Source organism: Aedes albopictus, chromosome 2, assembly GCF_035046485.1.
Source record: "Aedes albopictus strain Foshan chromosome 2, AalbF5, whole genome shotgun sequence".
Taxonomy (NCBI): domain Eukaryota; kingdom Metazoa; phylum Arthropoda; class Insecta; order Diptera; family Culicidae; genus Aedes; species Aedes albopictus.
Window position 1 is genome coordinate 209,405,406 of NC_085137.1, and position 27,650 is coordinate 209,433,055.

Below are 27,650 nucleotides of genomic sequence, written 5' to 3' on the forward strand. Positions count from 1 at the left end.
TGCTTCACCGGTAGACTCCGTCGTTCGTAACCCGGCTCTTGCAGTGCAAGCTAAACAGAAAAACGCACCAACACCCAGGCGGCTGGAAGAGTTACGTTCTACCACAAACAGAAGCTTTGTAAGCCGTTGGGCAGACCGGTTGGTCGGCCGGTTCGACGAAGGGTATACCTAGGTACCTACATTTACGGACCGGCTCAGCTCAAGGAAACCATCCCCGCCCAGGGGCGGTTTACGTTCATAATCTAACCGAACACATAATAGAACGAATTCACTCCTTTTTGACTGGAGAGCATCAGCCAGCAGTTTATGGCAAACCATTTCGAAGGCTCAGACTGATGCAATTGCAAAATGGATCCATATCTGGAACTCAGCACGCCGTCGCACAGTGGGATCGAAAGTAGAAAAAGTGGAAGGATACATAGAATTCAAACAAACCAACACGTTGTTGAGTGTATGGCTGGGTTCATACAATAGTGCGAGCAAGGTTTTTTATTTGAAACAGTTGTCCGCTATGAACCAGGTAAATCGATTGAATGGCAACACCAAATTGGATTGCAACGAAAATTGCAAGGCAATGAAAATTGTTTATAACGCCAAATATCAAAAGTACAGAAAAGTTATTAAATCTAAATAACAAATCTCTGAGCATAATCATTGGGCTTTTCACAGGATATTGCCCGACCAGATATCATTTGAAAAAGATAAATCGATGTCAAACTGATATCTGTTGATTTTGTAACAGTGAAATTGAGACCTCAAAATATCGATTATGTGACTGTCCAGCAGTGTTGGGAATACTCACTTGCGAAAAGTTATACTCTGTTACCAACCGTTTGGGTAACAGTGACTTGTGTGGTGGAAAGGCTAGCTGTTGGTTCAGAGCATGTTATTGTTATTGTTTTTTTTTTATTGAATATTGTATATTTATATTATTTATTTAAATGTCTAAGTGTATAATAAATGTTGGTCTCCACAGGTTTGTGTTTGAGTTATGTTTATTTTACACTTAGTAGTTTAAGGTGTCTCTTTATTTATTTATTTGTTCATTCATTTATTTATTTAATTATTTTGTTCTGTTCATACATTCCGATTGTAGATTTGTTTATTATTCAGATGCTTTATTTATCTATTTATTTATTTATTTATTTATTTTTTATATTTTCTCCTTATTTATTTATTTATTTATTTATTTACGTATTTACTATTCAATATTAGATGCTTTATTTACATATTTATTCAGATTGATTTATATACAATTACTAGATTATTTATTTACAAAAAAAAAAGGAAAACAAGTGTCCGTCAGGTTTTGTTGAGGCATTGCATGTGGCCACAATCGGAATTTTAACTTAAATTCACAAGACACCTTGATTAATATAATTTGTTTAGAGTGTAAGTGGCTGTCATCATCATCATCTTCAGATCTGTCACCAAGATGAAGAATATCTGGATGGAATAAGGAGTGGGTCCAAGGGTGGTGGAAGACGCCCCCCCCTCTACACTCTCGCCACACCTCCGCCCCCTTATTGGGGACTATAAATGACATGGCGGAATTTGGAGAAGCTCTCTTATAATTTTGGTCCGGAGAAGTGATGGAAGTGACGGTCCGGTTTTGTCCGATCCTTTACAAACCGGTTTAGTTCCGCGAGTGATAAGTTCGTTATACCAAAAATTAAAACTTATCCCAACGACTATAACAAACTTAAACCCGGCAGCTTAAATACCCCACTATTTCTAAAGCAGTTTGTTTGTACGGGTCAGTATTTTGCCGCACCACGGACGATCAGTGAAGTGCACCGTGAAGATGCTGAGTCATCGAAAAGTCAGTGCTGATCGAGTTAGGCATGGCTGACCTTAACGTACATTTAGTTCCGAGCGAGTGCGTGGTGCATAATGGATGAAGTGTGATGTCAGGAAGAATTGTGTGGTGACCGACGAACTTTTGTGTGGTATTTCGTCAAGACTGTTGGTGTCGGTCGAACAATGGTGCACACTCGCTCGAAGACCACCAGCAATAAGCGCGCAGTGTACCACTTCCCGGACCCCAGAACTATGGCCGTACGCTTTTAAGGCCTTACCGTTAAACCCCCCCCCCCCCCCCCATGGTGAAATGTGATGGAAAAGCTGAAGCTGTTCAGAAGACGCAACAAGCTGAAAAGAAGAAACCGATGTAGTAGAAGAAGAGAAGCATGAAGAAGAAGCATGAAGAAGAATCCGGAAGCACCCAGCATCAACAGCAGCAGTTCATCGTAGCAGCAACGGCCGCAACGTACCGGTGAGCTCATTCCATTTACTCCCCCCCCCTTTTCTACATCATTCAATAAACACTCAAATCAGTAAAATTTAGTATTAATAAAATGTGTATGGCCCTCTGAACTACAGCTTATTTGTTTAATTTTTGTAATGTTAGAAATCTTGTTTTCCATTGTCCGTTCCACTTTGTATTGTTCGCCTTTTCACCACACCTACCCCTAGGAATTCTCCAAGACCACCTCAACGACCCTGAGATCCAAAAAGAGGCCTTGAGTGCCCACCCCGGAAGCAGCCGTCGGGTCAAGACCAGCAGCTTGGGGCTTTGGCCGATTCCCGTCTGGAATTAGCGAGCAGAAAAACCTGGCTCGAAGAGAATCGTTTCAACTCACTTACTTCTATCTCAGTCTAGAAGCATTCTATCAAAGAATGATGTTTGAAGGGCTTTTAGATTGTAGTTTAATCTAAAAGTTTGCCGAATAAAGTAAAGGTCGCAGACGCATACCAAAACCGTGAGAGAGCTGTGAGCACAAGGTGAGTAGAGATTACACGAATTTTACTCACCTCGTACTCACTACTCTCTCACTAATTTGTTATGCGTCTGCGACCTTTACTTTATTGGGCAAACTTTTAGATTAAACTACAATCTAAAAGCCCTTCAAACATCATTTTTTGATAGCATGCTTCTGGACTGAGATAGAAGCAAGTGAGTATCACTCTTGCAAGTGAGTATTCCCAACACTGCTGTTTTAGCAAGGAAGTCGTAAGTTCTTTTGAAATTTGGTTAAAAAAATCCAATCCAGTGCTAGAGTACGTTCTAAGAATCATACCAGACTGGCCTTGCATCCCCAACAAACGACGGTTACCCTAAATGGAGACTCGTCGTTTGAAAGAATACAAACAAATTAAACAGGGGTATACCACAATAGACCACAGTAGGGGAGACTGAGGAGACTTGATCCCTGGGGAGACTTGTTCCCCCCATATTTTCTTGGAATCAAAAACAGTTTTCTTCTAGCATATTTTTTCCAAAACTACATCTTGACAGACGACCATGTTTTGGTTACAATTGATTTTGATTGTACATTGCATTATTTTTTAATGGCTGAGGGTTTGTTTTCAGTCCTTCAGAAATCTTTTAGGCGGTTCCGAAAAATCCCAATAACTTTGTAAAAATTGAACCAAATCGTGTCAAAATTTAACAGCACATAGTGTAAATAAAACACTATTAAACGTATTTATTCAAATAAGGCTGTTATATAAATATTTTAATTAATGCAGCTTGGTATATACAACAGTGACATGGGGAGACTTGATTCCTCGAGGAATACACACACATTATACATGTGAAAAATAAAATTCTATTCGGAAGCCTCTATTTACTCGAAATTCTAGTGTATTCAATGATAAAACGTGTCAGATAATTATTATTTTATTACACACCATAAAAAGTGGGATCAAGTCTCCCCATTTTCAAAATACAGCCTAACCTTAACAATTTCAGGAAATCTTATAATTTCAAATTAACCATATTCATCAAAAATACAAGAAAACTTGAAATGAAAATGAATAGGAAGACTCTGGAGTTATTTTCCCCTTAAATTAACCATGTGCTTGAAAGGGGATCAATTGTGGCCCATTTTTGAAAAATACATCATAAGAATGCCTCCATAAAAACACAGTTTTGGAAACTTTAACAATAATTTAAAGTCCTTCTGTTGTGTATAAACTTGCAATAGATGTTTACCTTCCATTCTGTATGAAAAACGGATAAAATTTTGTGTTTTTCTTGAAGTTACAGGCAAATTTAGACAAAGGGATCAAGTCTCCCCAGTCTCCCCTAATGGTCGCAGTGCATAGTGGTCCACGAACCAGATTTACGAGGAAAGATGCATGCAGCGCCTTCAAATGATTTTTTAGACAAATATGGACTTCTACAAAGTTGTTCCTAAAAATAAGGCCCTCTTTTCAAAATACATGAAAATTAGGGTGGTTCATATTTTCAAAGAAATTGGTAACCAAACATTTTTATTTGCAAGAATAACTGTATACATTCTTCGGGAAAGTTGTAGATCTAGCAATTTTGAGCAAGTTATGTAGCTTTAAAATTGACCGATCTAGAGGTATTTTTCTAAATAAGCTTAGGGTGGTTCAAGAAAAACCGGTTTCTGGCGTTAACTTGTTCAGTTTCGATTTTTCATCAAAGTTGCCCAAGAAACACTTGTAGAGCATTTGAAGACGCGTCGTTTCATGCGCTGAGATGTTCGTTATCTATTTTGGTTCAAAAGTTATAGGCATTTTTCTTAAAAAATCATGGTTTTTTAAAAAGGTGTTATGACGGGTTGGGGCAATCATAAAAAATATCTTTTGCCCGCATTCAAAAGAAGAAATGTTGTTATAAAACAAATCAAAAAATTAGAGGGGTTTTATTTTTGTAACTCAAGTGAAAAATATTTGAAAAGTGCCTATTTTTTCTAGAAAATCATCAATATCTTTTGAACTTAATGACGTAGCAACATTCTCAGTGCACGAAAATGTGCGTTTTTGGAAGCTCTAAAAGTGGTTCTTAGGCGACTTTGACGAGAAATTTGAAACAAAAAAGATAAAGTAATAAAACGGTTTGTTCGAACGTCACCCTATGAAAACTATTGGAAAATGCTCCAAATTTGGTCAAAACAGTTAAAACCCTTTATCTTTTTTGTTTCAAATTTCTCGTCAAAGTCGCCTAAGAACCACTTTTAGAGCTTCCAAAAACGCACATTTTCGTGCGCTGAGAATGTTGCTACGTCATTCCGTTCAAAAGAAATTGATGATTTTCTAGAAAAAATAGGCACTTTTCAAGTATTTTTCACTTGAGTTACGAAACACCCCTCTAATTTTTTGATGTGTTTTATAACAACATTTCTTCTTTTGAATGCGGGCAAAAGATATTTTTTATGTTTGCCCCAACCCGTCATAACACCTTTTTAGAAAACCATGATTTTTTTTAGAAAAATGCCTGTAACTTTCGAACCAAAAGAGATAACGATCATCTCAGCGCACGAAACGACGCGTCTTCAAATTCTCTACAAGTGTTTCTTGGGCGACTTTGATGAAAAATCGAAACTGAAGAAGTTAACGCCAGAAAACCGATTTTCTTGAACCACCCTAAGCTTATTCAGAAAAAATACCTCTAGATCGGACAATTTTAAAGCCACATAAAAAGTGTCTTTAGCGAACTTGGTCAAAATGGATAAATCTACAACTATTCCGAAGAATTGCAAATAAAAAAAGTTTGGTTACCAATTCCTTTGAAAATATGGACCACCCTAATTTTTATGTATAATGAAAAGAGGGCCTTATTTTTAGGAACAACTTTGTAGAAGACCATATTTGTCTAAAAAATCATTTGAAGGCGCTGCATGCATCTTTCCTCGTAAATCAGGTTCGTGGACCATTGCGCAGTGGTTCAACCCCAACAAAAAAAGGTTCTTTTAAAAGATCAAACAAATAGAAATATTCGTAGAATTTAGATAATATGTTAACGCAGATAATGTCAGAACATGATTTTCCGGTGAAGCTAATTTGGCCGATACGTGCAACGCGAGAATAGGCTTGACAATTAACTCCACCAAGATGAAGCGTTGAGAAGTCCCAAAAAAATGACCACGTGGTTTATGGACAGCCCCAAACGTAATTCGCTCTTTATCCCTTTCGTGACGAACCAGCACAATTGAGCTGTTTAGCAATAATAGTTTTGCATATTGTTTTCATCTGTTTAGTCTTTGTTTTATGTGATGTGAACTTTTTCATAATTGAACCATTACTTATAGTTGTCTGTGTGCAAATAATCTTTTGTTTACATTGCATGTGAGATTTAGTACAGTAGACAAAAATTGTAAAACATGGAAAAGTTTTATCTGTCGTATTATTTTTGTTTCTGTTTTATCTAGATAACCAAAGCTAGAAATCGAAAGATAAAGAGTAGTTCTTTTAAACGAGGGACAACAATTGTTGTTTTGTTGGGAAATCTAAGAGTTCTGGAGAGTCAAAATTGAGCAATTTGTTTGGAGAATCCGCTTTGTTGCGCTTCGTCCCGAAAGGGAAATAAGATGCAGATTCTTCCGTTTGAGAAAATTTGAGGCAATGGATTTGGGGTCTTCTTCAGAAAACTTGTATAGAAATATCTACGGCAGCTTCTTCGGGAAATCATTTTCTAGTTTCCTCGTGACTTCCTTCGACAATTTCTTTGAAAAATTGGAATTTATCGGCACCTTTTTGAGCATTTCTCTGTCAATTACGGCAAGAATTTAATCTTTAGGCATTTCCTTTGTAAATAGATTAGCAAATTCCCTGTGTATTTTTCTCTGGTTATTTCTTTGGTGGAATTTCTTCGGCAATTTATTAGGAGATTCTTTCAGCAATTTCCTATTGGATCTGATCCAACAATTTCTGTGAAACTTTTTTGTGTTTTCTTGAGATTTTTGAAAACTACTTGATTTATTCCTTTAAAATTTTGATCAGTAACTCTAAGGAAAATTTCATGGTCAGTTGGTTTGGGAATTGATTTAGGGAACTTCATTAATTTGAAAATACTCACGGCATTTCTTTGGAAACTCTTCAGGAAGTTGCTTAGGAAATCAATCAGGATTGAGGGATTTTATTTATTTTTTCCCTCAGCAATTTCCTTCGGAATTTCGTCGGCAATCCGTTTGGTAATGTATTTGAAAATTCATTTTAGATTGCTTTGCGATAATTCCTTTAGGAATTCATTCGGCAGATACTTCAAAAATCCTTAGTTTATTCATTCGTAAATTCATTGGCCAGTTTTGAATTTTTTTCTGGTAATTATTTTCGGTATTCCGCCTGTAATTACTCTGACAAATTAAAAAAAAAATAAGGAATAACCTAAACAAGATTGGAAGAAGAAAATCTCTAAGAATTTGCCGAAAAATTTAACAGAGCAATTTCACAAACACGTTCGCATGGAAATAGCTGAAGGCATAATAAAGAATTTACCAAAGGTCTTTCTAAATGAATTGCCATGAAAATGGTCATGGGAAATCTCAAAGGAATTGCTGATAGATTTTACAAAGTGGTTTCCGAAGGAATTATAGAATATTTTTTTAATGGAATGGATTGGGCTCATGGAGCATGTTTACAGTAAATCAGCAGGAGTAAAATTATGTTATTGTTTATATCAAAAAGCATCTATGCTCGATTGTCTCGTAATGAAAAACTTTACCGAACAAAAAAATGGTAGGCATCAAAGCGGTCATCACTCTACACAACCGCTATCAAATGTTTTTATCGAATAATGTTCCCTTTTAAGAAATTTGCATTTAAATGTTATTCGCGATACAATATTTTTTGCGAATCACTGGCGATTTTTCGCGTATAGAAGCTTGCACCACATTGGTTGAAGGAGAGAGTAAGGAAACAGGCAACGTTATTAATTCATTGACATAGTATTTTTTTCGACAATTCTCCCAATGTGACATATGTTTGTCCCAACTTGAAAATAATAGGATAAACATCGTACATTAAGTGTTTGGAGATTATAAAGCCTAGCATTGCGATTTTCGAACGGTTACTTCGAATCGGTAAACACTGCAACTCTGTTCAAGATCTATCATCAAACAGTTTCGACTTTGGGTTAGTAATAATTGATTATTCACGAGTTGAAAAGTACGCAACAAATTCAGCTTCCGTTTTGTCTGCAACAAAAATTTTAGAGATCATGAACACGTTTCAAAAGTTGATAAATGATATTCATGTATGTATACCAAATCAAGGTCTGTCAACACTTCTCTAACGGGTTACTGTTGTTTTCCTCGGACCCGAAGAATTTTATGCAGCTCAGATCTCTCCTCACGATACTCATCGCATCCCCACTCGACATGCTCAATATTCTGGTAAGCCACGTCGCATACACAGACATTGCTTCCGGTATGTGCGTTTAACAAGTGTTGCCAGCTGACGAAGGTCTCCTGACGGGCCAATGCAAAAGCCTCGTAAATATCACCTTCGTAAATATTCACCTCGGTGGGCGCTAGACCTTAGCCAGAGAGTCCGCTTTCTCATTGCCCTGAATCGAAAAATTTGAAGGGACCCAAACTATGGTAACATTCCACAAAAGTTCAGCTTATTGGAAGCAGTGGCTTAATTTCTCCAACAGGGGAGAACAAAAATGGTAATGGTTTATGAGCGTTTGGATAACTTGGACTTGGTGTATTCCATTTAGAAAGTACGCTGACTGCTTCAGCGGTTTCATTGACCGATCAACCTCCAGGGAGCTTAGACTGTCAGACTTAGGGCTCAGGTGGAAGAACGCTAATGTACTGTAAGGCAGTGGTCCTCAGCCCTACCGTCTTCGTGGGCCAAAATTGAATTTAAGAAAGAGACTGCGGGCCGCTAGTCGTGCAAGAATTTGTTATCAGTAATTTACAGGATTTAACATCCCGGGCAGAGAAGAATTACAAAACAATTGCAAGTTTTACCATTTAAAAAGAATTACTGAATGGTAAAATTTGCAATTGGTTTGTTTGAAATAACTGACAAAAGGGCAAAAATAATAACTGGCATTGTTCTATGAAATTCCATAAAAATGTCAAATTTTGACATTACAATAGCAAACCAAGAACAAAAAAAAATTAAGGTTGAGAATTGCAAAATATACCATTATTGAGTTATTGAAAAGAGAACAATATAAAAATTAGTTATTCGTTGTCAACCAAAAAAAAAAATGAAAGTTACCATTAGGATAACCAAAATTCAAATGTTGTTCTTAATAAGTGCCAAAACTGCGATGGTTCATCACACTCGTAAGAGGTCAATTATATCTCACCAATTGCAAAATTTGTTATGATAGCAAAATAAGACATTCAGTAGTTTTTTTTTTCAAATTTGATAAATGACGAATGGCATATTTTGATATGATATCATATGATGCTATTGACATTTTGTTTTAAGTTCTTCATCAAGATTTCTGAAGGAATCTGTGCATAGTTTTAGGTGTTTTTGGATGAACTTCCAAAAAAGGAAAATATTATGAAGATGTTTAATTGAGTTTTTTGCTAAATTTCTTAGAAACCCAATGAAGACTAGAGGACCGTCTGAAAGAATTCCAAACAGAATGTTGAGAAAATTCTTTCCCAGACAGATCCAGGTAAAAAGGAGAAAAATCCAGAGGAATTTAGAACAGAGTTTAGCAATTTAGTTTTCATAAAATAATTATAGATGTAATTCTCGTAAAATAATGTACATATTACGAAATTCTGAGAAATTTTAAATTCAATGATAGATTTCTTAGCATGTTTTTGAAAAGCTTGTGTTCAACATTTCGTTGAAATTTATTATTGCTAGAGAAGTATCTTGCTAAACCCTGACATTTTTAGGCGGATTCAGATAACAACTTTGACAATACCTAAATTTAAAAGGAATTGCAAGTATAAATTCGGGAATATTTTTTGGAATATATTTGCAATAGAATTGCTAATCGCATCTTGGATTTTTTGAATAAACTTTGGAGAAAATTTACAAAAATAGGTTCAGAACCAAAAGTATATTGGAAACGAGAGGAAATAACGACAGAAATGACATTAGTCCTTCGATGTTTTTTTTTTGTTTTTATTGAATAGAGTATTCTTGGCGAAATTCTGCCAGAAAAGAAGTAAAGTGCAATATTCTCTGCAAAACTGAGTTGAGAAATGAAGGTGATTCTAATAGGAGTATTATGAACATTTTTTTTAATTGAGCAAATAACAATTTTGAATATATTCGGAGCAAAGTTCAGTATATCAGAAAACATATCAACATTTGATAAAATTTGTAATATATCTCGGATTATTGAAGCCTTCTACGGTTCGGAAAACTATTAAATATCCTTTCAAAATTGTGAAGATTTGATAAAATTCTTTGGTATATAAAGTAAGCTGAGTTTCACTTTTTTGAGAAAAGTCATTGGCAGTCGAAGTTTGGAGGTCCTTATTCATTCAGAGTTGACTATACTGACTCAGAAAAGTTTTGTAGTTTATTCATACTTCTGTTGAACAATTCTCCACGATTCATACATCAGTTTAGTAGTTGATAGTCATTCTTGTGCAAATTTTTAGATAAGTCAAAATTTCTGATTGTGATCATAAAACCTGCCAGTGTGCCACATTATAATTTATTTCAAAATCAGTTCGAAGGCCGCACAAAACCTACTCGAAAACCTCCCGAGCAGAAGAGAATAACAACAGCATAACAAAATGCGTTATTTTGGCAAAATAACTGCATAATGGAATTAGTAATTTTCATGTTATTAACATAACATATTGAGTTATAAACTTGTCTGTCATAAGCGGCAAAATAACAAGTCACATAACAAAAATTTGTTCCTGAAAAATCAATTTAATAACATGTTTTGTTAGTGGCAATAACAACTTAATAACAGTGAATTTGAGAAATATTTCAATAACAAATTTTGATATTAAAGAGTTATTGATAACATTCCGAAAGCAAAATTAGGGTAAAAACTAACTTTTTTTACTCATTTTTGGGTAATTATTTTAAGTGTGTTATTCTATTTTTAGAAAATAATAGGTCACATAAAAAAAATCGAATTCATTATAAAACTTACAAACATGGACGGGATTTGAACCTCCAATCCTGCTATCGTAAATTTTCAGTCGCCTTTACCAATGAGGCTATCACAGCACTTGCAGTGAGGGACGATAGAAGCTTTACTGGTTCTACGTATTGCCAGTATCCCCATTCCCCCATTTCATGTTTGCCAGTCGCAGGACAAAAATAGACAGAGATTTGAATGCAAGATCAAACAATGAACCTCTCTCTCTTACCAACAGCGCTATCGCGGTGCGCAGACATGTGCACTGTAACACTAATAACAGTGCAGTGGTGGCGTTCGCATGGCCCGTCGTCGGCTATTTCCATCAAGGAACAAAGAGAACGACGAAAAAGTTGCTAGTCGACTATTTATGATTGAGCTTCGTCATGGGGTGCATTTTGGCGGTGACAAAGATTCTTTCCAGACGGAGATGATTTTTGCCTTTCTCGTACACCAAGGTGTACCGAAAGGCTATATGTTCACTCCAAAAACGAAAATTTGATAGAGCCCCCGGAGGGGTCAAGTGTTATATACCAATCGACTCAGCTCGACGAGTTGAGATGATGTCTGTGTGTATGTATGTGTGTGTGTGTGTGTGTGTATGTATGTGTGTGTGTGTATGTGTACAAAAAAGGTCACCTATTTTTTAGATAGTAAACATCAACCGATTTTAACGACCGACGGTTCATTCGACGCGGAATCTGGTCCCATTGTTTCCTATTGAAAATGGTTCGGATCGGTCCAGCCGTTCCGGAGTTATGGCCATTTAGGTGTTCCGGATCGGTACCCCAGGAAGGGGCCAGATATGAAAATGCAACAAACCCATGCATGCGACCCATCAAACCACGGCATTTTCGATAACCTGATGAGTGGTAAGCAGAAAAATAGTCTAAGACCATATCTGAACCGGTATTGTTCCGGAACCGGTTCCGGGTGTCCCGCCGGGAGTGGCAAATATCAAAGTGAACCAAACCCATGCATGAGACACATCAAACCACGGCATTTTCGATAACCTGATGAGCGGTAATAAGAAAAATAGTCTAAGAACATATCTGAACCGGTAGTGTTCCCGAACCGGTTCTGGGCGTGCCGCTGGAAGTGGCCAAATAAACAATTGAACCAAACCCATGCATGCGGCACATCAAACCACGGCATTTTTGATGACCTGATGGACAATGAGCAGGAAAACCATCTCAGACCATATCTGAACCGGTAGTGTTCCGGAACCGGTTCTAGTCGTCCCGCTGGAAGTGGGCAAATATACAATTGAACCAAACCAATGCATGCGGCACATCAAACCACGGCATTTTTGATGACCTGATGGACAATGAGCAGGAAAACCATCTCAGACCATATCTGAACCGGTAGTGTTCCGGAACCGGTTCTAGTCGTCCCGCTGGAAGTGGGCAAATATACAATTGAACCAAACCAATGCATGCGGCACATCAAACCACGGCATTTTCGATGACCTGATGGATTATGAGCAGGAAAATCATCTCAGACCATATCTGAACCGGTAGTGTTCGGGAACCGGTTCTAGGCGTCCCGCTGGAAGTGGCAAAATATACAATTGAACCAAACCCATGCATGCGACACATCAAACCACGGCATTTTCGATGACCTGATGGACAATGAGCAGGAAAACCATCTCAGACCATATCTGAACCAGTAGTGTTCCGGAACCCTTTCCGGGGTTCCCGCCGAAGTGGTTTAATCTGAAAGAGAAACAAACCCGTACATGCGTCACATCAAATAGCGGCTTTTTAGATTACGGTTTTGAGTGGCCGGAAGGGGCCAAATGAAAAAGTAAACCAAATCCAGACATGTGACACATCAAATCGTGTCTTTTGCGATAGCCTGATGAACAGTTAGCTATAAAATAGCCTTACGTCACACTAAAGACAACTGGTAGTGTTCCGGAATTGGTTCCGAGAGTCCCGTCGAAATTGTCAAACTCTGCATGTGACACCTTCAATTTGCAGCGTTTTTGGTTAACCGATGAGCAGTTAACAAGACAATAATATTAGACCATATTTGGTTCAGCCGGTAGTTACCCGGAATCAGATCTGGGTAGTAAAATGTAAAATTTAACCAAACCCATGGATGCGGTACATCAAATCACGACCAGTCTTGTAAACATTCGACACTTTTTACTACCTTCATTTCGTTGCCGCAGTCGGGTGTCAGTCGGCATTGTTACATTCGTGCGCTATCGTTACCTCTTACCTACACACAACACGAGCAGTAGAACGAAGATCAATAAACATAAGAAAGGGTCAAATCAATGTTATTTGACACGATGACACGTGTCTAATTCTAGCTTTACGCATAGATTTTCAGCCAATTCCGATTATGAATGTTAATAATAGTTTATTATTGCATGTTGCATTGAATACGACACACACACAGCTAATCGCGTTCGGTAATTTTTACCGAAATCTCAACCGCTGAGCGTTCGGTAATGGATTTTTAACGAAATTCTGTAAAAAATAACAAATTTCGGTAAAATGTTATCGTTTATGTGCCAAACTCTAGCGAACTTCGGTAGAAGTTGCTACCTTTACCGAATTTTTCCTGTAAAACAAACTTAACGGTTGAGATTTCGGTAAAACATTACCGAAGTCGGTGATTTTTTCTAAATATGCAGATGGGCAACATAGCTCTTAATATGGAAGAATACAGGAATAACAAAAGCCGAACCGTCTCCCGAAGCCGCTATCGTGGTGAAGTGCATTCGTTTGACATTTTTGTTTCGAACAGTAGTTTGATTGCTTGTGTTGCGAATGTCGGAGACAAAGGAAGCCGAATATCGACGAAAAGGTCCAAATGACTGTGATCTCTAACAAGACTGATCACGACTTATTGACAACCTGATGGAAAAATAGGGTCAGACCACATTAGATTCCCGGTAGTGTTGCGGGTTCAGCTGTGGCTTCGAAAGTGGTTAGAAGTAAAAGTGAAGCAAACCCATTCATGCGATATTCAAGTTAGTTCCTATTTTATAGGATTTTTAATTCTTGCATTATGGGCATATTTTGTATGAAAATATGTCCAGAATTCAAAATTTGTAATCAGAAAACCCAAGCTGTGCGCTGTTTCACAAGGTCTGCAATTTGACTATAGTTTGAATGGGGAAGAATGCCGGTCTTCGTCCAAAACTGGTACAGGTCGGACTCGATTATCCGGAGTCGGGTTCAGAACGTTCGCAAACATATATCTCGGAAACGGAATGTTGAATCTAGCTGAAATTTTGACATTTTGTCAAACTAACCTTGATTAGTGTTCAGTAGAAATTTCAGCTTTGCACATAATTCCGTTTGTCAGATATAAGTTTTGGAAGGTTCAGAACCTGACTCCGGATAATCGAGTCCGATCTGTAACCAGAAAATCATAAACGACATGCCAAAATTCGATACGGCGACTATTTTATGTAATTTTAGGTGCAGAGTCCAAAAATGAATACCAGAACATCCAAGACGGTGTCTCAATGTTCAAGATGGCGGTTAGTTTAGTTGGGGTAGATATCCGGAGTCATGAAATGATGACCGGAAAATCTAAAATGACGTTTCAAAATTTTGCTGCTTCATGACACTTGTTTGGTTTGAGTTTTGGATCGTTGTCTTATATTTTCTGAATATTGGATGTTATGCTAATATAAAATGTATCCATATTGAGTAGATTTAGCAAGCAGTTTTCATTTTGTATTTATGTCAATGTCATCAACATGTCGCTCGAGTTTTGTTGAAAGGATGTTTTAACGCACGAGAAAGGCACCATCACCGCTAGGTGGATTAATTAGGGTTTTTTTTTGTTTTGTTCGCGTTGTGAGAACGGCGATTATACACGTACCTACGTGAGCGAAGGTAAAAGGTTATTATACCATATGCCGATATGATTACTTCTGCAGATGCTGTTTAGTTTTATTCTGTTTTAGATTATTTTTAGTAATGAAAAAAGATATTTATGACATAATGTCAAACAATATATGATCGAATAATAATAGATCGAAAGAAAAAAGTTATAATAGACAAATGCAATCATCAATTGAGCAGAATTGTCTGTATAGGGTTTGTGTTCCATCAGTAATCTCACGCTCCCAATTTCATCCTATTCGAAAACAAGCGATTACGGCACCGATTGATTCCGTTCTTTTTGTTTTCGTGGGTGCTCACTTTTAACAAAAAATACAAAAATAAGAAACAAAACAAACAGCGCTTCAATCCTTTGTTTTTCGTAGGATGAAAATGGGAGCCACATGCTTAATAAGGGAACCAATACCCTAGTTGACATTTTTATTGATTAGAATTATTTAGTAGGTACCATATTTGCTATCTCCACTAACATTAACACTAACATTCATTACTTCGTAATACATAGTCTGTTCGGTACTTTTTGACGTTATAATTAGAGGTTAGAATAGCAGTACTGTTAAAATTACATATAAATTCAACTAAGTTTACTCAATTTTGAGATAAAAAAAACTCATTTGCAGATGTATCACTTTTTGAAGCTAAAATTTTACTTAACCTAGGGTATCGCGCTACTTGGGCGGTGGTTTTCTTCGTCTGTTATTTTCGTCTGTTTTCCACTGTAACTCGGTCAATTTTGAACCGATTGACTTGAAATTTTGTACACGGGTAGATACTATACCTATCTCACCGCATTCCAAGAATTGTGTCAATTGGTTCAAGATTGACTGAGTTATAGTGGAAAACAGACGAATATAGAAGCCACCGCCCAAGTAGCGCGATTCCCTATAAGAATTGGGACTCGTAGAAAACTGATAGGAATTTGGCACCGTAACGGGACTGGGATATTGAAAGAAGGAAATTAATACAAAGATAAACATATCAATAGCTATGATGCTATATTTACCCAAAACTCAAATTATAGCAATGAATAAAATAAAAAATACGGAAGAGTCTGATAAAATTTCTAGAAGTTGCAATGCTTTTGTTTTTTACTTCATAATATGAAACAGCAGACAATAAAATAAAGAAGGTAAACTATGTATTGGTTATATCTGCGATAAATTTTCTCCGATTTTGACAATATTGATCTCATTTAATCCAGATTTATTTTTTTCATCAAAAACAAATCCGACTGAACCGATCTGGTCATCGTGAGTTAAGAAAAAACCCGAATTGCCATACACGTGGAATTTTTCATAGACCAGCTGCAATTGGCTTCTTTAGTGGTGTTGAGATAATTCCATATTCACAATCTACATGCCAAACTGAGCCGAAATCCAAATTTTCATGAACTTTGGTGCCCGGGAACCTATTTAAAAATCGATTTAAAGTTTGTATGGGAGCGATTTGTCGAATCAACCCTCGTCGCATTTCGTACTGGGCGGAGCTGTCAAGCAGTTGCCCAGCTGTCAAAAGGTGATTTCAAAAAATCTTTTTGTAATTGAATTTAGGAATCAAAATAAAGTTTTAAAAATCTAAAAAAAATCATACTGGCTTAAAAAAAGGTGCTTTTTCGAATAAAATCAAAAAATCAATATATTATTCTTAATTTAAAAACCCAATTGGTGATTGGTACAAATTAAGTACCTTACCAAGAAAAAAAAATGTTAAATTTAAATTTATACGTTCAATATGTAGTCCGTCCAAAGTCTTACACCGTACATCAAACCGTTTTTAATTAGATTTTGTTTTAGATTTTATAGAAGCATTTTAGAATCTTCTCCTGTGTGGTAGGTATAGGATTTTTCAAAACACCATCGTTCTTCTTCTTCTTCATGCACCATCAAATCATCAATAGCATATCTGCCCAGCCTAGGCCCAAAGTATTGACTTCAAAGTAATCATTACGAAGCATAAATGTCAATTTATGTTAATTTATGATTTTGCTTTGGCTGACCAAGCCAAGGTTGACCGTAGCATTTTCATAATTCAAATCTCAATTTGTTCATCGAGCACATGTTCTGTTGTGCTGCACGTGGATGTCAAAGCGTTTTCAACAGTGTAATTACGAAGCATGTTTCAAGAGAGACCATATCTTTTCAATACGCTAACTCCAACAACGCCGATATTAGAATAGAGGAGCTTAGAAGCAAAGGGGTGTGAGTTACAAAAACCCACTTTCGAGTAAATGAGCTTTGAAGTTTTTCACCAGTTTTTCATCCCATTCAAAATGTATGGAGTTTCAATATCAACCCAATTTTCTCTGATTTATTGTAATTTTTCTAATCATCATAAAAATAATCTTTATAAAGTTCCTGTGAACTTGAAATCTGAAGATTTTTTGATATGTTCAGCTCAAACTCGACAAAACGGTCACTTACACCTCTTTGCATCTGGGCCCCTCAATAGCATAAGGATATGTTCCAGAAAATTTGGACTTTTGGGAATACCGCGTAACCCAATCGTTCTATTCGCATAACCAATCAATAAAAAAAAGATTTCTTATTCAAACGAGTCGAAGTTCACTTAAATCGGTTCAAAGTTGAAAAAATATGAGTACTTTTCAGTTTTGAGGGTAGCCGGATACGCTTCCGGCATTCTACGCAATGAAAAACAAGCAAAACTGCAGCCCCTCAACAGCAATTGATTTTTTTTTTCAATTACATAGAATAAAGCTGTTTCCTTATAAGCATTTTCCGATCTTTTACCTGCTATTCATCGACCTTTTGCTCTACAAGCAATGAAAAAAACGAATACTTAATCAAATTTCTCATTTTTTGTAATATATGAAAAAAATATATTTTTTTCATATTCTGATATAATTATGTTATTTTTGCAACTGATTATTTTGTTCAGTTGCAAAAATAACAAAGTTATAACAGAGTTTGTTCTGATTTATTTGTAACAAAACTAGTTACAAAAGATTATAATATATTTTGTTATAATTTAGTTTGAAAAAGTTTGAAACAGTCCATGTCATAACAAAATTATAACATAATTTGTTAGTTATATCACATTAAGATATAATTATGATATATTCTTGTTATGTTCATCTAGTCGGGTATGGCCTCCACTTTAGCATCCTATTCTACATCATATATGACTTCGTGATGGCTGAGAATTCTATATATTTAGACCAACATGTGAGAATGCGAACTTCAGTTTCTCTCTTCCCTAATAGGTGTATTTTCAACTATTCATGTACCTATTTTTCAAATAGGTAGATCCGACTTCATCCTCTGGAACGACAGGGAAAACATGTGAAATACAAAATATTTCTGAAAAATCCCATTCAAAACCATCTACAATTTTGGATTCAGCTGTCTGTATTAGCTTTGTTCAAACAAGTTTACTCCATAAGTTTGACATTTTTATCATTGAAATTCACATGTCAAAGGCGGAATCTGGAACGTCCCTCTGAAAACCTTAAAAACCTTCAATATCGTCTGCTATGTTCTCGTTTAGCTGTATGCAGGGTACTGCGCCACTTGGGCAGTGGCTGGTATTTTGGGTACTTTTCAGCTACAACTCAGTCAATTTCAAAAATTTAGCAAAACCTCGCGCCGCCCAGCAGGGACTTTGTTTTGTACACATTACAGCACCTCCATGTCACGTAATATACCACACCTCTTATCAAATATGATACCGTAAGCGTACCATACTTTGCGCACCTAGGGCCTAACTTTGCGCACTTTTCCAAAAATCGTTAAACAGTTTTTCTGGTGCATTATGCAAACTTTTTCCCACGGAAAAAGTGATATGGGGCATGCACTTTGTCTCAGTTTGGATGTAATGATAAATGGAAGAGGAAGACAAATTGATGAGTGAATATGCAGTTGCTTTTCCTCAAATGCTGTAAATAACGTTGTAGAATGACGTAGGTTTTGTTTCAAAATTTGTTTTAGTTTAGATAGCAATACCATAAAATATTTGTGCACTCTCAATAATACAATAATAACCAAACTTGTTCCACAACAGAATGTAATATTGAAATGTTATTTAAGGGCTGCATACCAATTGCTTGGTCATAACAAAATAAGATTGTCCAACAAAACATGTTATGGAAACGTAATGCCTTGATAATTCAATAATAACAAAACAAGATATAAAAACAGGTTTTGTGATTTCGTCGTTATTAATTTGATATTCCCCTCTGCTACTGATATAAAAACAGGTTTTGTGATTTCGTCGTTATTAATTTGATATTCCCCCGGGCTACTGTGAAAAACTATCTGACCCCGTGGAATACACACAGAAAGGAAAGATTCTGGTATTCAGGCTTTCTCTCCTTAAGGCAAAACTGCAAGCATTTCCTCATTTTTTTGGTTTTCGATTTTTTATTAAATAACGAAGCAATATTTTTAAAATCGGTTTTCGTGCACATGTAGAGTATGGATCAGGGTATCTTCTAATTTTTTTACGCGGTAGAAAATGTTTTTCGTTTTTGCAGAAACCATTTTTTAGTGAAATTTTGTTCAAAAATGGTTTCTGCAAAAACGAAAAACATTTTCTACCGCGTAAAAAAATCAGAATGGTATCTTCTGATCCATACTCTACATGTGCACGAAAACCGATTTTGAAAATATTGCTTCGTTATTTAATAAAAACTCTAAAACCAAAAAGTGAGGAATTGCTTCCAGTTTCGCCAAAATCCACAAAGGAACTATCGAAGTTTGAGATGTTGTCGCGATTGGTTCTAACCGTAGAGTGGCTTACCTCCAGCGTCATGTACTAGTGGCACATACTCATAATGTACAAAACGATGTACTTTATTTCCCTTTCCCTCCATGATACTGTCATCAAATTGATAACTGCTACATCACTTCCTTTCTTTACTTATAGGGTATATGGATCATTCCTTGGCCTAATTTGCAAACCGCCTTGACAATTTTGACCATAACTCATGAATTAATAGCACTAGAAATAATATGTTGACCCTATTTCGCACTCTAGGCAATGCATGTTTCACCAATTCGAAGTAAACTAACGTAAATATTCAAGAATTTACTTAACTAAGTTGAAAAGATTCGATGTGATGGTATGCAACGTTGGTCTATGGTACAAAACTTGGCCTATTAGTGGATACAACGTTGGCCTATTGCTTTCCATGCACTAGAACCACTTATTATCTCATTTTTTTCAATATTTCTGCTGAGGTATTATCTCTGTTTGTTCACCAATTATACTTTCAAATTACATTATCGGAGCCAAATTTTCAAAAAACTATAAATAAACCACTTAAATTAAAGTTCTTTCTTTTTTAGTAACGAAAACAATGCAACCCGATTATTGTGTTATATTTTTACAGTCACCGCACGCAAAATCTATCTTTCTGTTCGTTCTTTCTGGTTCTTACGCAAGCAATGTTGTTGGCGCCACTTTATCGGTGTTTTTGACGTCACTTTACTGATGGGCCAAGATTTGGGTACATAGTGAAAAAAATGTCCTCAATATTCGGCCCACATGTAATTTGTAAAATAGTTATTATTCGTTAAAAACAAACATACAAATTCAAAATAGCATCTTTGACCGTCGCATCAAATGTTCAGTTATTGAAAAGGCAATTTGAAATATTCCAGAATCATGCCATTTATGATGATGTGTATAGACTACCCACTAAGCCGAAGAATCATGGCATCTACAAAAGCTAAACAAAGTGACATTTTCATACAATTTTAATACTCCAATGTGCTAAAATTGATACGAAATGTTACAGTTGTTTGGCGCAAAACTTTTCCGATATCCAGTTCGGCGTGTTTGTTTGAGTTTTTGGTTAACGTTAAGATAGGCCGAACGAGGGGACTATGCCAACGAAGCATCCCGATACCCTATTGTCCATTGTTCTTATAAAACTAAAACACTTAAAACTAAAACTTAACACTTGAGCATAGCTCTCACTTTCGCTCTCTAGACTTCCCCATCTAGACTTCCCTATAGACTTTTCATCTATAAACTAAATTCTATCAACTGACTTCTATAAACTCAACTATTAACTGACTACATACTGACTGCCCTCTGAACATAGTAATGTCTTTTATAAGTTGGCTTTCAAGTAATATTTATGACTGTACACGTCTGTTTTGGCTACCTAGTTCATACCTTTGGGTGTTAACGGACATTCGTTGAACCCCCACGTGACTCGCTATTTTCTATTTACGTTAACGGTAGTTCGTAGATTCCAATGTGCTCGCTCGGAGCGTTCTGAACTCTAGGTCTTTGTTTATCTTAACGGTGAACCGTTGATTCACATGTGCGTACTCGGGCGACACATTATATTTACTGTTTTTACATTCAAACGCAAACTTTATCGCTACTAGCGTAAAAGTGCCAATGTTCCACATAAGTGACAATTACATTATATCTACTGAGGAATCCTTATTAATATGGAATAGTAAGGGTGATAACGACTTAGGGTCGTTACAATAAATCGAGTTTGACGATTCTGTTCGAGCAGATATTTGAAGATTTCTATGAACAACGGATATACAACCTCGCATCGGATGAGGAACCGATACCACCTGAGGTTTACCTAATTGTTTGTTACCATATTCGACTCGATGAGATCTGCCCCGCCAGCTCAACATAGTAAAAACAAGAATGCCATGGAGTTCCACGATTTGTTGCCTCGAACAGTCAAAAGTATTGTGGACAATTAATACGTGTACGACTCCGTGGAGAGTTACGAGGCTGTTTAGTTATCCTATAAAACGCGTGCAAGATCATTTCGAGCTGAGCAACTGATTGTCATAAATACAGCAGCAAAGTCTTCACGATGCGGACAAATAAGGTGACATGACAACATGGGACGACGCTTCCAGTTTTTCGATGACCGTCTTAATAAGGCGTGGATTCTAAAAAAAGACAATCACTGGCTTCACAGACTGAACATAACTAACATTAGACAACGGACAACACATATAACACCCAGTGGCCCAGTGGAGAATTTTCCGTTTGACGAAAGGTTTTCCCCGACTGGAGCAGGAATCGAACCCACACTCCGAGGTTTACGAGACACCTAAACAACTGACGCCGCTAACCGCTCGGCCACGAAGCCCACAAAGAGTTGATACCTGAGGAATATCTGCTGGAGGTCCAGAGAATCTGTACCCCAAGCAGCACACCTGTCACAGAAGTCACGGCAGAGCTAGTTTTGGTTGCACTGAAGTCTCTGTGACTTACTTCTAGCATTATTGTGTTAGAAGTAAGTCGTAGTGAATAACTTCTGACGATCTACAATAATGGTGTAGGAATGCGTGCTTGTTTGAAGATGAAGATACTCTTGAGAAAAAATAGGTGTCACTTCTAATGTGATGTAGCTAGCTTAATTTATTTTGATATTTAAAACTCCTGTACATAATATTCCTGAGAACAAAATAATAATTTTGACCAGCAAAGTTCAGTAAACTATCTTCTTGTGCGCCAAAGAGCTAAGCCACCTCAACCAACACCAGTACTCTGTGATCCACCGCCGCCACCATTTGGATCTATTCCATGATGTTCTAGGTTTTGTGCGCCCTGTTGGAACTGCAGAAACGGTAAGCCTCAAGATGATACACCTGGATCTGGGTATACCAAGAGCATCAGCAGCGCAGAGTCGACGCGCGCCAGCCAGTCAGGGGTCATAAATCTAGCCGGAAGAAAGCGCTGCTGCTGCTGCTCTGTGAGGCCTTCTGAGTTTTGTGTGCAATTTGCCGGGAAACCAAGGCGTAGGAAGCCACCTTTCAGTTTTACGTTTCGCATCCCAGGGAAGCCGCACAACTACCTACCTACTATTCGGATCCTCTGATGGTTTTCCTTCACAGCACGGTCGGTCGGTCGATGGTGCGGCACCAACGACGATGCGCATAAATTAGTGCATCTGTTCTCAGGTTATTTACGAGTTGCAAATCAATTTTCTACAGAATTCACTGCCGATGCAAATTTATCGATTGTTAAACGAGGAAAGCTATTTGACTAGGTTGATGATGTCTGAAGTTGTGGCTGGTGTTGAGAAATTCGACTGTCTACAGATCAAATGACGAATAAATTGGCTTCGATCGGAGGCTTCAATGTGAGGTAGCAAGTGTTCAAAGTGGGAATCGTATTATCAGGTTCGATGATCGAACCCTTACTTATCAAATCCTTACGAATGCAGAATAAAATCTTCGATTTTGGCACAATAACTAAATTGATGATCGTTTATATTTCAGGAAGAATTTTCTTCAAAATAGCAGCAATCCATTGCCTCTTCACGCCCTTGCATGTGCGATACATAAATCGATTCCGGAATCAACCTTCCGACCCGACAGCCAGTTTTACGTGCCACAACGAACATGTTTGAAGGAGCAACTACGGTACAGCGCCAACCACGAACCAACAACTATCGGCGTCTGGTATCTTTTACACTCAAGGGGACCGGGATGACAAATTTTGTTTAACATTGTGACACGCGGTACCTAGGTACATGTGAAAAATGTCGGTGATTTATTTATCGCTGAATGCGATCGTATATCAAAATATTGAGGAGAATTTTTCACTTTGATGGTGCCACCGTCGGTCGTGTGTGCCACTGCTATTTCGAACTGGGCAAGATTGTTTTTCACTTGTCGAAACGTTTCGCGCTGACTGAGCTGGCCAATAAGTTTCTCTGATTACGCGGGAGCTGCTCACTTGATCCCTATTTTCAGGTATTGAAACCCGTTTGGCTTGTTTTGATATCCCTTGGTGGTCCAAGCGAGAAAAATGGTCAAAGGGATGATTTGCTAAGGTGAGTTTTTCGTAACAAGTGAGTTCAACAATTCCCAGTAAAAAGAACAAAAAGTAATCAATACAAAAAAAGAAAGGATTGTAAGACATAAGGTAGTACTGGAACGAAGTTTAGAAAAACGATCCCAAGGCTATCCTTTTGTAATATTGCCAACGGAACTCAGTCAATGAAGATGTCTCAACAGTATCCACTTCACTTATCCCGGAGTAAAATTTCTCAACACAGCACCTCACTCTGAGGGGTGCTCTCGATTACCGTTCAATGATGGTGTCCCACCAGTAGCAGCGGTTCATCATTCGCACCGTCGCCTTCGTCGGTGCCATACTTTCAACCACTTGAAGTTGTGCTCTTTTCATCAAGTGGTTTGACAACGCATAGCGAAACATCCTAAGTAGCCAGCTATCACCTACTAGCACCGTCGTCGTCGTCATTGTTGGGTATAGATTGGTACCGTTTTGGTGCAGCTTACGGACACGAGACACTTAGGACGCGGATTTTTATTTATTGCTAACAAATAAGGGACTGTTCATAAACCACGTAGACCAAAATTTAGTCATCTCAGACCCCCCATCCCCCCTCGTAGACTTTTGTTCATACAAAAAAATTGAAGTTTGTATGGAGCGTAGACCCCCCTCCCCCAAAAAGTCTACGTGGTTTATGAATGGCCCTAATCATTTTTGTGAGCGTTATGTAAGCGTCCCAACAATGATTAGAAATGTTTTTCCTTGACTTCAGATAGAATTTCCAACAAAGTGTTTCACCTGTAATTTTGACTAACCTGTTTTTTTTTTTTAAATAAGGCCTCTGTGCATATGTATCTCCCAGTGTTCAGCAGTGGTATTGTAACCCAATAGATTGAGCCCTGATGAACTCGAAACGCCATGCACGGGGAAAAGCGAATTTAGACTAGCAGTTTTTTTTTAACATTGAAGGGGCATTCGCGTAATTGAGATTTATTTATTTATTTATTTATTTATTTGACTATGTCTTCAGCAGTAGCTGTACACACTGAGTTGTTGTTTGTTTATTACCAGGGATTTTAACCTTTTATGGGTCATTCATCCCGTACACACTGAGTAATTATCCTATTATCTAATACTAGCTTAAAATCTATTTCTACTTAGGCGCTGTTCATAAACTACGTAGACTTTTTTTCGGCCATCTCAGACCCCCCCTCCCCCCGCGTAGACTTTTGTTCATACAACATTTTCGAAATTTGTATGGAGCGTAGACTTTGGCCAGACCCCCCGGTCCCCCCTAAGAGTCTACGTAGTTTATGGACAGGCCTTTATTACAAAATCAAACGATTCAACAGTGTTCAATAATTTAAAACATTTCTCTAAAGGATTGTTCTGACCAAAGAGCGTCCGATGTCCAGGGATCCAAAACGACAACCTTTGACGAGTACGGCGTACAGGTACTAAGAAGTTAGCTTGTTCCAGTAGCGAAGGGCAGTCGATCCGGTTTGTAACAATATCGTAAGCAAACATTCTTTGCAGGAATACTCGTCGATCTTTGAGGGATTCAAGTTTGATCAATTGGCGTCGCTGCTCATACGGGGGCAGCCTTAGCGGATCATTCCAAGGTAATCGCCGCAAAGCGAAACGGACGAAGCTACGTTGCACTCTTTCGATATGCATGATATGCACTTCATGATGTGGCGCCCAGATCTGGACAGCATATTCGAGCAAGCTGCGAACAAGCGCGCAGTACACAGCTTTTAGGGCATACACATCGCGGAACTCGGAAGCATTTCGACGAATAAAGCCTAACACAGCAAAAGCTTTCAGTGAAATTATTATAATGATTTTTTTTTTGGGGCAGCAGGGACGGATGTCCTGGGGCCTGACGCACCCCCCCGCTTGCGAGTCAGCCGCGTAGTTGTCGGCTAAGAATAAGACTACTAACCCCAATTCAAGGTGTCAAGCGACCCGTGCCGAGGAATGAGTGATCGAGGGGATGAAAAAGATGCTCGATCTTTAACGGAGCCTGTGGGGTACCTGGGCACTCCCCACAGTAAGCTGTCCCTTACCGCGTTAATGCAGAGCTCTGGCGTGGTGGACATTCTTTCTCGTGCAACTCGTGGGAATACATTATGAGCAAAAATTCTAAAAATATCAACATAGGTGGAAGTAGTGGTGCGATGAACCCCTTCGCAAGAAGCGGGTTGATGAGGTCTCCGACAAGGAGAAGTGAGGAGTCAGGTGCTGGAAGCTGCTTACGTAGCTCATGCGTGGGAGCTCCTGTCCACTCCACGGCAAGCCAGCTGGCGGAGGTCATGGACGGAGCGTGGTTGCTGAGGGCCATCAGCTAAGAAGTAGGAAAAGGACGGCCCGCATTAGAGGTTGCTGAGCACCAGCTTGGCAAACTCATCGACTTTGCGACAACTAAGTCGAATATAAGCAAGGACCTGAAAACGGCCTTGCTTAGACTTAGAGTGTCTGTCGATGAGGCCAAGCAGGAGCACGCGGTCACGTTGCTGGCTGCTGCAGCGGCGGAACCCGCAAAGGAGAAGGCGTCGAAGTTTACACAAACGGAGGCCTTCTCCTTTGCAGGTAGTCCGAAGAGTGTGGAAGCGAATGCTCGTGACAAACGTGACAAGCATTCGCAGAAGCGGGCGAGGCAGCCGTCAGGTGAGGAGCTGTCTGGCGGCGCCCGCAAGGTCAGGCGTATAATAACCCCGAAAGCCGGTGGTAATGCCGGAAAGTCGGACCCCAGCCAGGGGTCCCGGAAAGCTGGGAAGGGTGGTCCTGAAATGGCTGGCCCGTCCCGGAACGATGGGAACAAGGGGTTGCGACCATTGGTGGGCCCTCAGCAGCCACAGAGCAGGGCGATCCAAGGAGAGGACCCTCCTTGGACAAAGGTAGAGCGGAAGAGGAAGAAGAAGGTGAATTCGCAGGTAGAAGTGCAGGACGCCAAGCCAAGGCGTAGGAGGGCAGGTGCCAGGCGCGAGAAAGGCGACGCTATCGTCATCAAGACGGAACAGTCCAAGTACTCGGACGTCCTGAAGACGATGCGAAGTGACGCCAAGCTTGAGGGTCTTGGAGCCGACGTGCGCAGTATTAGACGTACTCGTACGGGCGAGATGATCCTGGAGCTGAAGCGCCAGAAGGAACACAAGGGCGCCACCTACAAGAGGCTGGCAGAAGAGGTCCTTGGTGAGGGTGTGCAGGTGAGAGCTCTGACACATGAGGCGACTCTGAAGGTCAAAGACATTGACGAGATCACCGAAGTGGAAGAGCTCGTCACGGCACTGCGGCAACAGTGCGATGTGCAGGTGGCCTCCGCAGCCGTTAAGCTACGGAGAGGGCCAGCAGGGACACAGATAGCTTTCTTTCAGCTACCTGTGGCGAATGTTAAAAAGTCAGTTAAAGTAGGGAGTATAAAGGTGGTGTGTATGTCATCTGACATTCCACGAGCCACCAGAGGTTTGCTTCAGGTGTCTGGAACCAGGACACAAGTCGTGGGACTGTAAAGGCCCCGACAGGCGCAAACTGTGTAGGCGATGCGGCGCTGAAGATCATAAGGCCCAAAGCTGCACGAGTCCGCCCATCTGCATGATCTGTGCCGGGAAAACCTCGAAAAACAGACATCCGATGGGTGGTCCAGGGTGCCCGGCCTTTAAGAAAGCCGCAGTGAACAACAAATCACAGTGCAGACTGCAGGTAACGCAGCTGAACCTGAACCACTGTGATGCGGCTCAGCAACTGCTTTGTCAGGCGGTTTCTAAGTGGGAGACGGATATCGCCATCATTTCGGACCCATACCGAGTACCCGCCGGCAACGGCAACTGGGCCTCAGATGGGACCAGAAAAATGGCGGCGATATGGACGACGAATAAATACCCCGTTCAGGAGTTGGTGTCTACTACCTATGAGGGCTTCGTGGTCGCCAAAGTAAACGGGGTCTTCTTCTGTAGCTGTTATGCGCCTCCGCGGTGGCCGATCGAGCAGTTCACGCAAATGCTGGACCGCTTAACGACCGTGCTAACAGGGCGAAGGCCGGTGGTAATAGCGGGTGACTTAAATGCCTGGGCCGTAGAATGGGGAAGCCGTTTCACGAACCAGCGGGATCAGATCCTGCTAGAAACACTGGCCATCTTAGATGTCGACTTGGCTAATGTCGGTACCAAGAGTACCTTTAGTCGAAACGG

At 39.0% G+C, this 27,650-nt stretch overlaps 1 long non-coding RNA gene across 1 annotated transcript in view; it reads left to right on the plus strand.

Annotated features, from left to right (window-relative positions):
• The window catches only part of LOC134287899 (uncharacterized), a 327,459-nt gene extending 311,260 nt beyond the window's left edge, over positions 1 to 16,199 (plus strand). Inside the window, exon 2 of the long non-coding RNA XR_009997629.1 lies at positions 15,372 to 16,199. This is a non-coding gene — a long non-coding RNA (uncharacterized LOC134287899). The remainder of the gene's footprint in view (positions 1 to 15,371) is intronic.
• The last annotated feature ends 11,451 nt before the right edge of the window (positions 16,200 to 27,650 follow it).